The 14,592-nt window shown below is 44.7% G+C and overlaps 1 pseudogene; it reads left to right on the top strand.

Annotated features, from left to right (window-relative positions):
• The first annotated feature begins 11,437 nt into the window (after positions 1-11,437).
• Positions 11,438-14,210, top strand: LOC148516616 (E3 ubiquitin/ISG15 ligase TRIM25-like; annotated as a pseudogene).
• The last annotated feature ends 382 nt before the right edge of the window (positions 14,211-14,592 follow it).

Genomic DNA, 14,592 nt, shown 5'->3' with positions numbered 1-14,592 from the left:
AAGAACGACGGTACTATTACGATGTCGTAATCGTACTGTCTTTCCTAATCGCCCAGTGTGTACGCACCTTAAGACTTAGGGCCTGATTCAGAGCCGCTCGTAAGCGGCCGCACGTTCACTCCGAGCGATGTTCGCACAACTGCGCATGCGTATGGGTCGTAATGCGCATGCGCCAACCAGTCATTGCGGTCAGAAATCGAGCGCTCGCAAAATAGCGAGTGCCTGCTAATTTGAGTGACAGGATGAGGCGTTTGTGGGTGGTAACAGGGGAAAGTGCTTGAAAACGGGGAGTGGAGATCCGAACACAGGCGTGCCAAACGTCAAAACGGGCGTTTTAAGGGTGTGCATAATTAACAAAGCAGCGTCATTGACCACGTCACTTGGTTGTTTCTTAGCCTGAACTGTTCGCATAATTGAGGTAGAAAAATCCAACCACAAGCACTGCGAGCAGTTCAGACGCCTTTCGATGTACTCGATTAATCAAATAAATAGCGGAGGTGACGTAGGATGCGAGCGGCCAGGGGGCGTCTTTACAAAATAGCGAGCTCATGTTTCGTTCGCTCGCTCAGACATAGAGGCGTCAACAGACCACAAAGAGCGAGCGCTCAATTTAAATAGCCGGCCCCTTTTTCTGAACGAGCGAGCGCAAATAGCGTCCGGCTCTGAATCAGGCCCTTAGTACATTTCCCTGTGAGTCCTTTATTTAATTGATCTTGTAGTTTGGGTCTTGTGAACAGCCCTTCTGGCTTGTAATGTAATGTAATGGTTACTGCGCACCTTTTCTGATAGCCAGAAGGTGTCTGTTTTCCTCTGATAATTTAGCACATAGTCTATAATCTAGCATTATGAATAAAGAACTTTTCTGCTGTTATTTAACTGAAAATGCTTTTCAACTCCAATTAAACTCTAATGACGAGCAGATTGCAAATAAAAAAAAAAAGTCATTTTATTTTTGCCTGATATTAATAATATAGTAGATGTAATTATAGATGTTGTTTATTTATAGGAGAAATCACAAAAGTTGCAATTCAGACGTTTCTTTTTTTCTTTTTCTCTGTAAGCATAGAAACGTAAGTGCTATGCCATGGTAACCAAGTAAATACATTGCCGCAGAGAACCGGCATACCACTTCTGCTAAATGTTTCCACTATGGTTTAGGAGTTCACTTTATCAAGGAGCTGATCACAAGGTCCTAAGAGCTACATATGTGCCTTAGAGGAAAGTCGGTATTAAACGCCCACCTTCTACTCTGAGTGGCCCTGACTTGCTGAATAAACACAGTTAATACATGTTACCTGCGGTTTATTCATTATCCAGCACTAGCGATGGCAACATCATTACATAACCTGCCAAGCCGTGAGGAGAGGAGGTACAAAGTGATTTGCAAGAATTTAGTCAATTAGGGCTAATAGAATGGATGTTGTAAGAAAAGCACAATAAATCCCCAGCTCCACGTACAAACTTTCTATACTAAGCATGGTATCTGAGGATTTAAAGGCTATGTGTAACTGTTGACAATCCCACCCATTGACGTACCTATAATGGGTGTAGGGTGTGTGGTGCACACAGGTCCCTGGGTCCAGGGGATCCACACCCTGCACCCATATAATAATACTTACTTTTTGAGGGTCCTACATCCGCCGGCGCTGCATAGCAGCAAAAGTCACTGGGAAAATGGTGCTGTGGCCATTTTCCCGGAGATCTGTGCACAAAGCCGAGGTATACTCACCGAGTTTGCACACGGGCCCTCTCCTCCCTATGGGCTCTATTTACTACAATCCGCATATGTAATGCAGATTGTAGTGTGATATTATCGACTGAATTCGCATTGCGAATTCAGGCAATATCACAGGGATTTACTACAAATCCCTTGAAGGGACAGAACTTGCGAGAAAGCTCTGTCCCTGCGAATCCCCTCAGCACACTAGTCACAATATTTTCACCAAAAAATACCGTGACAAGTGCCCCGCGCATGCGCCGACCGGCCGCCGCTGCTGCCCCTCCTGGTGCTAAGCACCACCCCCGTCATTAAGCCCCGCCCCCCACAATCGCAGACCCCCCACGATCCCCCCTCCCTTAATAGCACCTACCTGCAGTCATCGGTGCTCCGGTGATGTCTTCCATGCCTCCGGTCAGCTGATACCCCATACTGACCGGGCCCCAGTGCACCATGGGAGACCAGCTGACCGGAGGGGAGTCATCACCGGAGCCCCGATCACCGGTCCATGGAGTCAGGTAAGTACATTTTTTTTTTTTTTTTTAGCAGAGATCAGCTTGCGGTCTGTTTAGACCACACAGCTGATTACTGGGGCCGGCTCCCGGCTCTGCTCTGCCTTTTAGAGCAGAGTAGGAGCCCGGTAACTGGGGGAGACCCTGGATAACGCCACCTCCAGGTGGCATTATCACAGGGCTTTCCCCGATATTTTTTTACAATTTATTTTTAGTTACTGTGGTCGGATCACATTTCCCATTACGATTATGGGAAATGCGATCTGCTTAATAAAAATAAGTGATACTTAGGGGTTGGAGTAGAATTTTTTTGAATTCTACTGCAACTGCCCTGTAATAACTCTAGGTGATACTAAAATAATGTGAAAAGAGTGTGAAAACACCCTTTTCACTTTATTTTAGTAAAAATAATGTTAATAAATAGAGATCTGCCCCTGTTTTCACCCCCTTAGATGTTTGTCATGCACTGCAAGGGAAGATCACCAAAAAGGGACCTCAAGATTTATGCTCTAAAACTTTAATAGTTCTCAGTTGTCCTGGCTGCAGGGACGGCTCAAGGGACAGGCTGGCTGGGCCATTGCCTTGGGCCTTCCAGCCTGGGGGGCTCAGCTGTAGTCACCCCGCCAGCGCAGTCTGTGGCTCTCCACAGAGACGCAACCTCCGACATGCGTCTTCTGCACACGAGCGGTTCACCGTCGCATCTTTCCTCCTCGGCACTTAAAGCTCCTCCCACTACCAGGTGTGCGAGGGTGTGCAGGTCCCAGTCTGGAGACAATTACCCGCAATCCAATATTGGATTACACTAGCCCGAGAGGCACCTTAGCGAATATGTATTTCTTTAAGATGTTGTGGATGTCACCAATTGACGTTGAAATTGAACTACAGTATCAGCCTAGCGGGGGAAACAGCTGAGGGTGGTTGAGCAGGAGCTGGGAGGAGAATGCAGGATGGAAGAATGAACATGAGAGACAGATAGCATGGCTCGTGAAGACACTCACAATGACAATCTTAGTTATACTGTTACATTTTGATTAACAGATTCGTATTACTTGTCTAATTTGTGTTCATTTTGTGGTGGATTATAGTACAGTATAATACTGTCTAATGTATAGTATAACCATTCTCATTATACAGTATGCTGAAGAGAAAACTAATAGTATAAAGAAAAGGAAAAATAGGAAAAATTTTAAAAATTCAATACCCCAAAAATATATAAAAATATGCTGTATATGTTTATAAAAGTCTTTTGAATGTGATAAATAATATATTGCATATGACACGATACAGAATAGCAATAACAATATACAAACTCTGCCTTTGCTGACTGGGAAGTACATCATTTAATTTCTCAAAGTGCTTTCTATCCGCAGTCGCACACAGAATACAGGCATGCCGCATGTCATTTTAATCAGCAGAAGCTGTCTGTATGTCCTATTCACATCACTGTGAGAATAAGATGCATTTGAAGGTAACAAGTCACATGAATAGACGCACTGCGCTACTGAGTCACACCGAGCTCCCGAGTTATGTGTAGCGCCAACTTGTAGCAAATGTAGTATAGATATATGTGGACACATCAGTATGTCTGTGTAACTTTATATGTGTGTCTGTGTAACTCTGTTTATAACTCCAGTACTGGGAATTAGGGTTGGTAGAGTTGCATTTTTGTTAGTGTGCATGTGTGTCTTTTCTCATTGTACGTCTGTACACAGCTGCAAGTCTGACTTGAATGTGTATGACTGGTGGTCTGGAGTGGGCGTGTATTTAGGAAGTGGAGGGTATTGGGGGAAGCAAGGCAGGTATTAACGTACCTTCAAACCAGAAAATTGAATGGAGACACCGGCGCTAAACCTTCACCACTAAGTATTCAAAGAAATAGCACTTCCCTTCTTTTGATTGTCTTCTCTTCCTTATCATTAAAATCTGGACTGTTAAAGGACCGCGTTTGGGAAACCCAGCTCTAGACTGCTATTGAAGTCCATACTTCTACCAGATCTCTACACATGATCTTTTAACACTTCCAATTGGAATAAGGAAGAGAAGACAATCAAAAGAAGAGAAGTGTTATTTCTTTGAATACTTAGTGGTGAAGGTTTAGCGCCGGTGTCTCCATTCAATTTTCTGGTTTGGTGTATTTTGTATTCGGGTTAAAGGGTGTTAACCCTGTTTGGAAACAGGCAGCTCTAATCTTATTCTTTTGCGCCAGAAATTTCTGTACTATTATTTATAAGAATTAACGTAGCTTCACATAGGACAGCTAGAAACCTTGCACCGGCCCTGCTTTACTGTGTATCAGCTCCATCCCTGCGGCAGTTTTGAGAAAAACAAAATGCATCAGGTGGCTCCAGATCCACTGCACTTGACTGGACTTCTATGGAGATCTCTGTGCCCACCTGGAGCTTACACCCTGGATAGGATAAAGATGGGCTGCCGATTTCCATCTGTCTTCACTGAGGTTTTGTTACAAGCTAATATAAGCATTTTTTTTGAGGTTTTTAATTCTTAGATTTGTTAATTAAAGTGTCAATATACTACTCAATGAACGGCCTCTTTCTTAATCTAGAGATTTTTGATGTTTGGGGGCCTTCAGTTAACACCATCAATTTCCAAAAAAAAAAAATGCTTTTTCGGAACTTGATGAATAGCCCTGACACTTATTATTTACAAAAGTATGTGAAAATGTTAATTTACACATGCTTTTGTGAAAAATAAGTGATGATGATAGGTTCGAGTTCGCCACTTTCAGATGACGTTCAGCCCCCGGTAACCTTCACAGGCTGCTGTTTACACAACAGCCTGTGAGGATTTACATGGCAGCTACAGCAGAGAGATCTATTCAGATCCCTCCCTGCCGTGTCTGCACTCTGCATTGCCTAGCCCCAGAGCTCAGCTCCGGAGCACTGCAGACATGTGGCCCGGACTCCCCGAAACAAGACAGGTGAGCCAGGCTAAGGAGATGCGGTGGCATGAAGATGCATGCGCAGCTTGAAGACAGGCAGTGAAAACTAGGAGAAAAGTCTTTCACTTCCGAAAAACTTCTTCGTAGAAACAGCAGTTTTCGGAAGTGATAGTTTAGGGCAGGAGGCATGATGAATGTCTCCTAAACTGTGTTTGAACTAGCAGCAAGTTCACACCATCATTCATCATTTTGATGAATAGGCCCCTATGTCTCTTTTGCCACATTCAACCCCCTGTGTCTCTTTAGCCCCATGCCACACTGTGTCTCTCCAGCCGTGTGTGTGTGTAGAGGGGGGGGGGGCAGTGGGGGGGAGAGAGCAACAACTCCAAGCGCTGATAGTGCTGGCTGGGGAGGATAAAATGAGTCAATAACTAGCAGGCAGCCAGTGAGATTTGAGGGGAGAGAGGGGACCTTCTTGCAGCTCTCTTATGTGCAGTTGCTAGACACTTGCCTTACAGTATGATACATCATGGTATGATACATTGTGGCATATATGATGCAGTATGATACATTATGGTATATAATATATATATATATATATATATATACATACTGCATACAGTATATACATATATTTTATTTTTTATATGTATCACAATTCAGTAGTATATCTGCTCTTCCGGTGGAAGGTATGTGACGGATTTTGTCTTGTTAATTTCGGACCCAGAAAATATCACTTTTCACGCTGGTCTCTTGAGTTTCGTCTTTTTTTTTCATTTTTTTTTTCTGTATAATGGTTTTAAATTGGTTTCTAAGCAGGAAACAATGACATTACTGGAACTGAACTGTAATTATCTCCACATGTAACAGTCACTAACAAATAACAGGATGGCAGGGAATGATATCTAAAGTACAAATTAACAAGCCGAGTGGGAGCAAGGTATGAAAATAAGTCAGTAGGTCAGTCTTTGCCTTAAAGAGAACCTTGTATACTTAAATTATATTCCTTAATCTGAAGAGAATTTGCAGCACTATAACAGAATGAAAAGAAAAAAAAGCAGACGACAGGCGACTTACAAATTTGTGATCTGTAAACAGCGTTGGTTTGGCGCTTGTAATTAAAATGTATAATTCTTCACGGGGAATTAAACAAAAAGTTTTAAAAGAAAATTAGCAGAAATTGCATACAGTTTATACAATTGTTTACTGCATACTGTATGTCTGCTGGGTGTGTGGTCATGCTTCATTTTACACATTGAGAAGAAATAGGGAAAGTAGAGAGAACTTAGTGGACAAAACTTATTTTCATAATCATACTCGCCAACTCTCCTGAAATTAGAGGGAGGCAGTGGCGTCCCTCCCCGCAGTGTCACCCGGTGCGGGGGGGGACGTTGTAGCTTCCCGAAAAGGGGCGTGGCCTCACTGGCCAGAGACGTGGTCTCGTGGGATGGGGGCATGGTCTTGCGTCCCGATCCCCCGTGGTCCTGCTCTTTACTGGGGGCTGCGTGTCGGCTCCCTCACAGTGTCAGAAGCCGGGTGCTGCACTGTAGTATTAAGTGCAGCACCCGGCTCCTGTCACTGTGGGGGAGTGTCAGTCTGCACCTTGGTGTCACCTTTTGGCGGGTGACACCTGGGTGCGGCCCGCACCCCCCTTGTGACGCCACTGGAGGGAGGCTCCTGATTTTTCAGGTATTCCCCTCCACCCCAGAAAGAGTAGGTATATCCTAGTGAAGTGGGCAGGATGGGGAGAGTTTACGGGAAATTTGCGGGTCCGTAGTGAGGGGGCAGGGCTAAATGATGCGAATCGCGCTATTGAGCCCAGCCCCCTCCTCACGGACCCATGAATCGCTGGCTTTTCCGCTAAATGGGGCGTGGCCTGAAGACGGTTACAGTCTGGCCCCGTCCCCGAAGCTGAAAGCAGCATCTTCTCTCCCGGCTGCTCCCAGAGAGGATTTGTTAAAAGTAGGTATGAATTTAACGTGCCCTCTAATAATTAATAACATGCATGTGATTAGCGTTTTAAGTGTATAAAATTTTGAGCCATTTAAAAATTGTATCAAGTTTCTTAAGTTTAAGGGACACAAAAATGTTCACGGTACCATCTTTAATAGGCATCAAATCGTTCTTGCGGTTTGAAAGTCACAGCTAGCATTAGCAACGTTCCACTGGAAACGCAGATATGAGGAAGGAGGGGCCTATTTCTGCTCAAATTGGCAGGGTCCCGCTCCCTAGGAACGGAAACCAGAGAGGACTCATAATACTGTTGGATGTGTCCCAATCACACCTGGGCCAATGTTATAATAAATGTATTATAATATTGGTCATTGACCCTTCAGATGCTACAGCCCTGAATATACAAATGTGTCCTTATTTATAAACTGTTTTTACATCATATAGCCAGTCTTGCCTACCCACACGATTTGGCCGGGAGCCTCCCGAATATCGGGTGCCGCTCCCGGCCCCCTGGAAAGGCAGGCAAGCCTCCCGGCGGCCGCCGCCCCCCCTGCACTATTGATAGAAACCCCCGCAGCGGGGGAGGGTGGTGACGCGATTTGCACTGAATAGCGTCATTGTGGCCCCGTCCCCTGCTTTACAACGCCGTTAATTTCGGTATTGTGAAGAGGGGGCGTCGCCACGATGACGCTATCGCGTGGTCATGCCCCGGACCTCGCCCCCATTACTTTATCATCACCCGGCCACGCCCCCCGCAGTATGCAGTCATTGAGCTCCCTCCCAGAAGGTGGGAGCTGATTGTCGGCAAGTATGCACATAGCACAAGATGCATGATGTGACTTAGACGCTGAGCCACATGTAGCAAGTTTCGGAATTTTACACTGTTACCTAAATCCTCCACCGCGTAGCATCTTTTTCGTACTGCCGCTGCATACAAACGCGATTGAAGTGTGCTAGATGCTAGTCGTAGCAGTGTAAATCCACGCATTAAACACGATGCCGCATGGCGGGATGCAGGACGCGGCTCAGTCATGCCAGTCCCCATTCTCATGCCTTTTTCTCAGATTATTTGCATCCATGTTGCACATTGCTGTGTCATGCAAAGAAGCTAGAGGTGCTCAGGGTGATGGTGTCTTTATCACATTCGCAGTGTGAAACGCACATAATTGATACAATACTGCGTAACGGGATGCACGGCGTGGCTTAGTCGCAGTGTTCATGGCGTGCCAAACGGGGCTATTTAGCGCGATTTGAGGATAAGTTAGTGAGGACACATTTGTAAACTAAAACATGTCAGAAGCACAGGTAGGGTATGGGCAGAGGTTCCCAAATGCTACCATTACAGGCCAGGTTTTTAGAATAGCCATGCTTGAGTTTAGATTCTTAAACCAAATTGACCGAGGAACTAAATAAGTCCTTAAGTCGCTTAGATATGCTTAAAATGTGGACTGCAATGGCGGAATTTGGGAACCGCTCGTATAGGGGAAGTTGAAATCCTTTATTTCAAGAAAACATGATCCCACCCGCATTCAGTTTTGTTTAAGGCTGGAAGTGGGTAAAATAAAAATATTTATATAGAAAAAAATGAGGGGCTCATTAATTTGAAAGTCTTTCTGACTTTCTAGATTTTCCCCTTCCTGGATTCAATAAACTCAGTACTCTCACTGGAAAGAGAAGAGCCTGGTCTTTCAGATGATGTGGTCCTTTATATCCCTTTCAGACATAGCTAGATTCTCTGGTTTTTGCCGGGGCTCAACCAAACTACACGGGTCTCGCTTATATCTGAAAGGCACCAACCCGGGAATATGTTCCGGGGTCGGCACCCCTGATATTGACCAGGGTTTTTCCCAGGACTTAAATCACGGGTAGACAACCCGGATTAAGTCTAAATGGTGTGACCCGAGATTTTACTCTCTAGTCGCACCTAGAGGCCTCTGATTGGCCATTTTTAGGCTGCTTGGATGGGGCAGGGCTATCTGGAGGGAATGGGGCGTCCTCCTACAATAGGAAAGAAAACTGACATCCTGAGGAAGGACCTTGTGGTCTGAAACGCGTTGATGGTGGTGGACTTTGTATATAACTGAACAGAAGAACTCACTTGTCATCTGGCTATTGTTTCCATCTCACTGAGATCACCTTGCTTCCCGGGTTTATGTAAGGAGGTCTAACAGCTTATAATAGCTTTCATCTTTTGTTCTGAGTTTACCCATGGTTAATACATGTTTTATGTTTTTTGTGGAATAAATTATCTATTTGGAGAGGCTAATTTTTCTCTTCTTTGGAAAAACTGAGGTGTCATCTGTTGGTAACCTCTCCACGATAAATATACCTTTATATGAATGTGACAAGGGGCAAATAGGTGAGTCCTATTCAATAAGTGTGTGATGATTACGAGTAGGAGAAAGAAGGAGAAAATTGAAAAGAAACCTTTCTAGGACCGGTATGGGTTCCGTTTGGTGAGTTCTATCCACATTAATTAGAACACAGCAGCTCCATTCCAAGTCGGTGGAGAACTCATATAAGAAGGATCGAGATCAGTTACTACAGTTGGATTCATATATCTCTCTGTGTTGTTTTTATTTTAGACAGCGCCAATGTATTATTCCAATTTTTAGATGCATGATTGTTTAGGTTGGTGAACCTTGGTTATAATATTTAGCAGCAGTCTGACGCTCTAGGCACTGTTTTCCTTTTTTGTATTTATGTCTGAATGGGGACGAACCAGGAAATTCCCGGGTGTCAGGTGTAGTGTAAAATCTAGGATTTTTGCCGAAGTGAAAAACATGGATCTGAGCAGGGAATGTCGTATGTCTGAAAGTGGTATTAGTTGGCATGTTGGTGCTCCTGGCAACTATTTTTTAGGTTAAGTCCTTCCGGAGAAAAGCGCTATACAAAATAATATGATTATTATTATATTTTTGAATCTTTATGTGGCAAATGTAGGAGAAAATGTGTTATTCGTCTCAATATTTCCTGCTGGAAACTACTGTGCATCGCAGTCTTGGGTTAGAAAGGTAAGTGATCCCTCTTATGATGCTGTAGGTCAGGGGTATTCAACATGTGGGCCTCCAGAACAACACATGCCAGCATGCCCTGCCACAGTTCTGCTATTAGGGCATGCTGGTATGTGTAGTTCCACAGCACCTGGATGGCCACATGTGGAAAACCCTTGCTGTAGCTTATATAGCTGGCGTGCCTTGTTGGGCTCCCCAAATTGTCCCTTGCAAACAAAGGCCCTCATTCAGAGCCGTACGCTCTGAGCAGAGCGCACGCTCTGAATGAGGGCCGGCCTCCATTTTCATGGAGCGTCCTCCTGGACGCTCGTATAGCTGTGGGTCACCACCCACAGGCTATACGAGCGTGCATTGTGATGGTCGAATTTGCGAGCCGGAGCCTGCGGTTGAGGTTTTCAACCGCAAGCTCCGGAGTGATTTTGGCTCTATCAGAGCCAAAATCACTCCCACTGACATCACTAGTGATGTCAGTGGGCCGGCTTCTGACGGGAGGCGTTCCGTGGGAACGCCCCCGTCAGGGAGGCACGCCCCCGGCACGCCCACCAAAGGGGGCGTGCTGTCAATCAACATTGACAGCACGCCCCCTTTGATCGGACACAACGAGCGAAGGACTTTCCTTCGCTCGTCGCGTCTGGCGCATGCGCACGACGGAGCTCCCTCCGTCGTGCGCATGCTCAGTCCATAACATCGACCCACTTGCGAGCGGACAGCCGCTCGCGAGTGGGTCTGAATCAGGCCCAAAAACCACACAGCAAAAAAGCATTTATTCATTACCAGTTATTTATATAACACACACATATACCGCAGTGCATTACACAGAATATCAGCCATTCACATCACTCCCTGCCCCAGGTGGAGCTTAAGGCCCGCATACATCAGCAATTGATTGCAGCAATCGAGCAATCTGCAATCGATTGTGTATATAAATCTTTCCCTTTTTCAATCGATTGCAGATTGCAGAGATGCCACAATCGATTGAAAAGGGAATGATTTTTATACACAATCGATTGCAAATTGCACGATTGCTGCAATCAATCTCTGATGTATGGGGGCCTCTACACTCCTCATTTGCATTTTCAATGACAAACAAAAAAAGTTTTTTATTTCTTTTGGACATTATGGGTAGATTATAATTTGCCAGGTCAGAAGGAATAAGTAAAGTTTAAAAAAAAAAAAAGGTATAATTTGCATGAGCGCTGCATAAGCAAATGACTGATATGAATGCTGGTTCAGTGCAGGGGTTTAAAAGGACTATTACACAGCTGATTGCAATCTATGTAACTGGTGTCGTGCAGGTTAAATGACCTTCACTGATTGCTGAGTGAGTGCAGCATGTTTCCTATGTGTACAAGCTGCTGTATAACTCTGCACATACATGTAATCTGAGTGGTAACACCAGCCCCATCCTCTGGTATCATAGAGACTTTCAGTTTCATTTCTCTCCTCTGCTGTCAGCGATGGCGTCTGCTGATCTGAGAAAGGAGCTGGACTGTTCCATCTGCCTGAGCCTTTATACAGACCCAGTAACCCTGAGATGTGGACACAACTTCTGCCGGGTCTGTATTGATCAAGTGTTGGATACACAGGAGGGGTCTGGAGTTTATTCCTGTCCTGACTGCAGAGCAGAATGTAAGGAGCGTCCTGTACTGATGCAGAACATAACTCTGTGTAACATAGTGGGGAGTTTCTGGTCTACTCAGCCAGATCAGGAGGAAACTGGGATCACCTGCACTTACTGTGTGGACTCTCCTGTGCCTGCTGCTAAGTCCTGTCTGTTGTGTGAGGCTTATCTGTGTGATAGACACCTGAGAGTACACAGCAAGTCAGCAGATCATGTCTTATCTGATCCCACCACTTCACTGGGAACCAGGAAATGCTCCATCCATAAGAAGATCCTGGAGTATTACTGCACTGAGGACGCTGCCTGTATCTGTGTGTCCTGCAGTTTGGCTGGAGAACATCGGGGGCACCAGGTGGAGTTGCTGGATGAGGCCTCTGAGAATAAGAAGAAGAAACTGAGAAATGTTCTGCAGAATCTGACAGTAAATAAAGAGGAGGCTGAGAAAAGAGTCCAGAGCCTGGAGGAGCGCAGAATAGATGATCAGGAAAAAGCAGCTGGTGTACTAGAGACAGTCACTGCCTTGTTTAGAGACATCAGGAGACAGCTCAAAGACCTGGAAAAGAGAGTACTGATTGAGGTCTCCAGGCAGGAACAGAGCGCTTCACTCCCTGTCTCTGATCTGATCCAGCAGCTGGAAATAAAGAAGGACGAGCTGTCCAGGAAGATATGTCACATTGAGGAGCTGTGTAACGTGTCTGATCCACTGACTGTCTTACAGGAACCAGACACAGGTGACTGGTGTGATGGTGAGGACAGAGAGAGACATGATAACCAGGTCCCTGGTGTAGGAGAGCTGGATGTGGGTCACGTCTCAGAGACATTACACACATTATATGATATAATAACCGGTATAAAGAAAGGGATCTATGTGCAGGAATCTACTGACATATTGCATGGTGTAATCCCATCAGGTAATGCAGAATTTGATGTAATCACAGCTGTAAAGACAGAGCCTGCAGATATAGCACTTGGTGTATACACAGCGGATAATGAGGAATGTGATGTAGTCACAGCTATAAAGAAAGGAAACAATGTTCCAAAGCCTACAGACATAGCACTCGGTGGAAACGCAGCCGGTAATGCAGGATCTGACATTATAGCTGGTATAAAAATAGGACTCTATGTGCACCAACCTACAGATATAATACTGGATATAAACACAGCTGCTAATCATATATATATGTCACCAGTTGGCATTGAATATATTGATGGTACAATAAACTATGCAAGCTGGTCAGTGCAAAGTCAGAACCGTCCAGAAACACCAGAGAGATTTCAGCATTATAACCAGGTACTAAGCACCACCAGCTTTTCCTCAGGGCGACATTCCTTGGATGTGACTGTCAGTGAGTCAGGGTGGTGGAGTGTAGGGATTTGCTATCCTAGTATAGACAGGAGAGGGGATCAGTCACACATTGGTTATAATGACAAGTCCTGGGCTTTGTGTAGGGGGGGTATGATCATTGTTTACTGATACATGACAGCAAACGGATTCAGTCGCCTACTTTTCCTCGTAAAAAATTGGGGATATATCTGGACTATGAGGCAGGACAGCTGTCCTTCTATGATCCAGGTCAACAGATGAAACACTTGCACACCTTCACTGCCACCTTCACTGAGCCCCTTCATGTTGCATTATGTATGGGGACAGATAGTAAGATATATGGGAGTGTCAGGTGCTGTGAAAAATGAGCATGAGAAACCGCACCTGAGACTGGCACCATCACAGGGGGGACATCTGATTGGTAGATGTAGCCAATAGAATGAAACAGTGGGAGGAGCTACAGATGAGCGCCTCCGCTGTAGAGTAACCAGATGTCCCGTGTGCCTGGATGTGATCTCAAGTTGGTGTATTAAAAACCGTCATTGTAATTATACATTTATGTGGGATTTCTCCATCTCTTTTTATACTGATACAGTAGTTGTGATTGGCTGCTGTTATAGCTGCCTGTCGGCAGGCATATGCCCTATTGCTGCAGTCAGTGCTTCACTTGCACCTACTGGCTGAGATGTTTTAAAGAGAGATTGTGGTGTTTACTGCACTCCCCTAGTTGTTTATTCGGCTGTATAATAAAGGTGTGTATCCATTAGAAGATCCCGGGACGATGGCACGATTACGACATCGTAATCGTAACGTCGTCTCCTTAGGGGATGCAGTGCCTTCACTGAACGATTGATCATTCAGTGTAGGCACATCAATCATCCCCGAACATAGGCAGCCTGACGATGTCGTCAGGTTGTCCAGCATGTTCGGGCGATGATAGATGTCTAAAAGGACCAGCGGGCGCACGTATCGCTGTTAGTTTTAGACATTTAAATGCCTGATTCCTGCCCGATACATGCAAGATTTGCAAGTGATTGAACGTTAACGACGTCGTTATCGTTCAATCGCCTGTAAAAATCTCTAAGTGGATACGCACTTTTAGGATATTCGATTCTAATGCTGCCAGCAAAAATGTGACCCCCTCGCAAACTTATATATAAATCCAAAGCGTGCTGGCACAAAATATAATACCTCTTATTGAATGAGAATATAGCAAATTAGTTTTATTTCAAATGTTGCAAATATATATATTCTATACTTGTTAAAAATCACAATTATAAAATACATACAAACAAACAGGATGGTATTTCAAAGCTTATTTCCTTTCCTTAATGTGAAAAAGAAATTGTTCCTATATTTGTCTTATTATTGCACATATTGCACAATATGGTTAAATAAAAAGTCAGTCCTTTGTGCTTCATAAGAACTGATTTTTTTTCAGCGAACAACGTTCGAACAACAGGTGTGCAGTAATGGTTTGTCAGGTGTGGTAAGAGCCTGTGTTCCGATAATGCAGATTAAGGGGTCTATTTACTAAGCAGTGTTAGGAGAC

The sequence above is a fragment of the Taudactylus pleione genome, unplaced genomic scaffold (genome assembly GCF_031769625.1).
Source record: "Taudactylus pleione unplaced genomic scaffold, aTauple2 ptg000245l, whole genome shotgun sequence".
Taxonomy (NCBI): Eukaryota; Metazoa; Chordata; class Amphibia; order Anura; family Myobatrachidae; genus Taudactylus; species Taudactylus pleione.
Note: the sequence above shows the minus strand (reverse complement) of the source record. Positions and strands in the feature narration are given on the sequence as shown.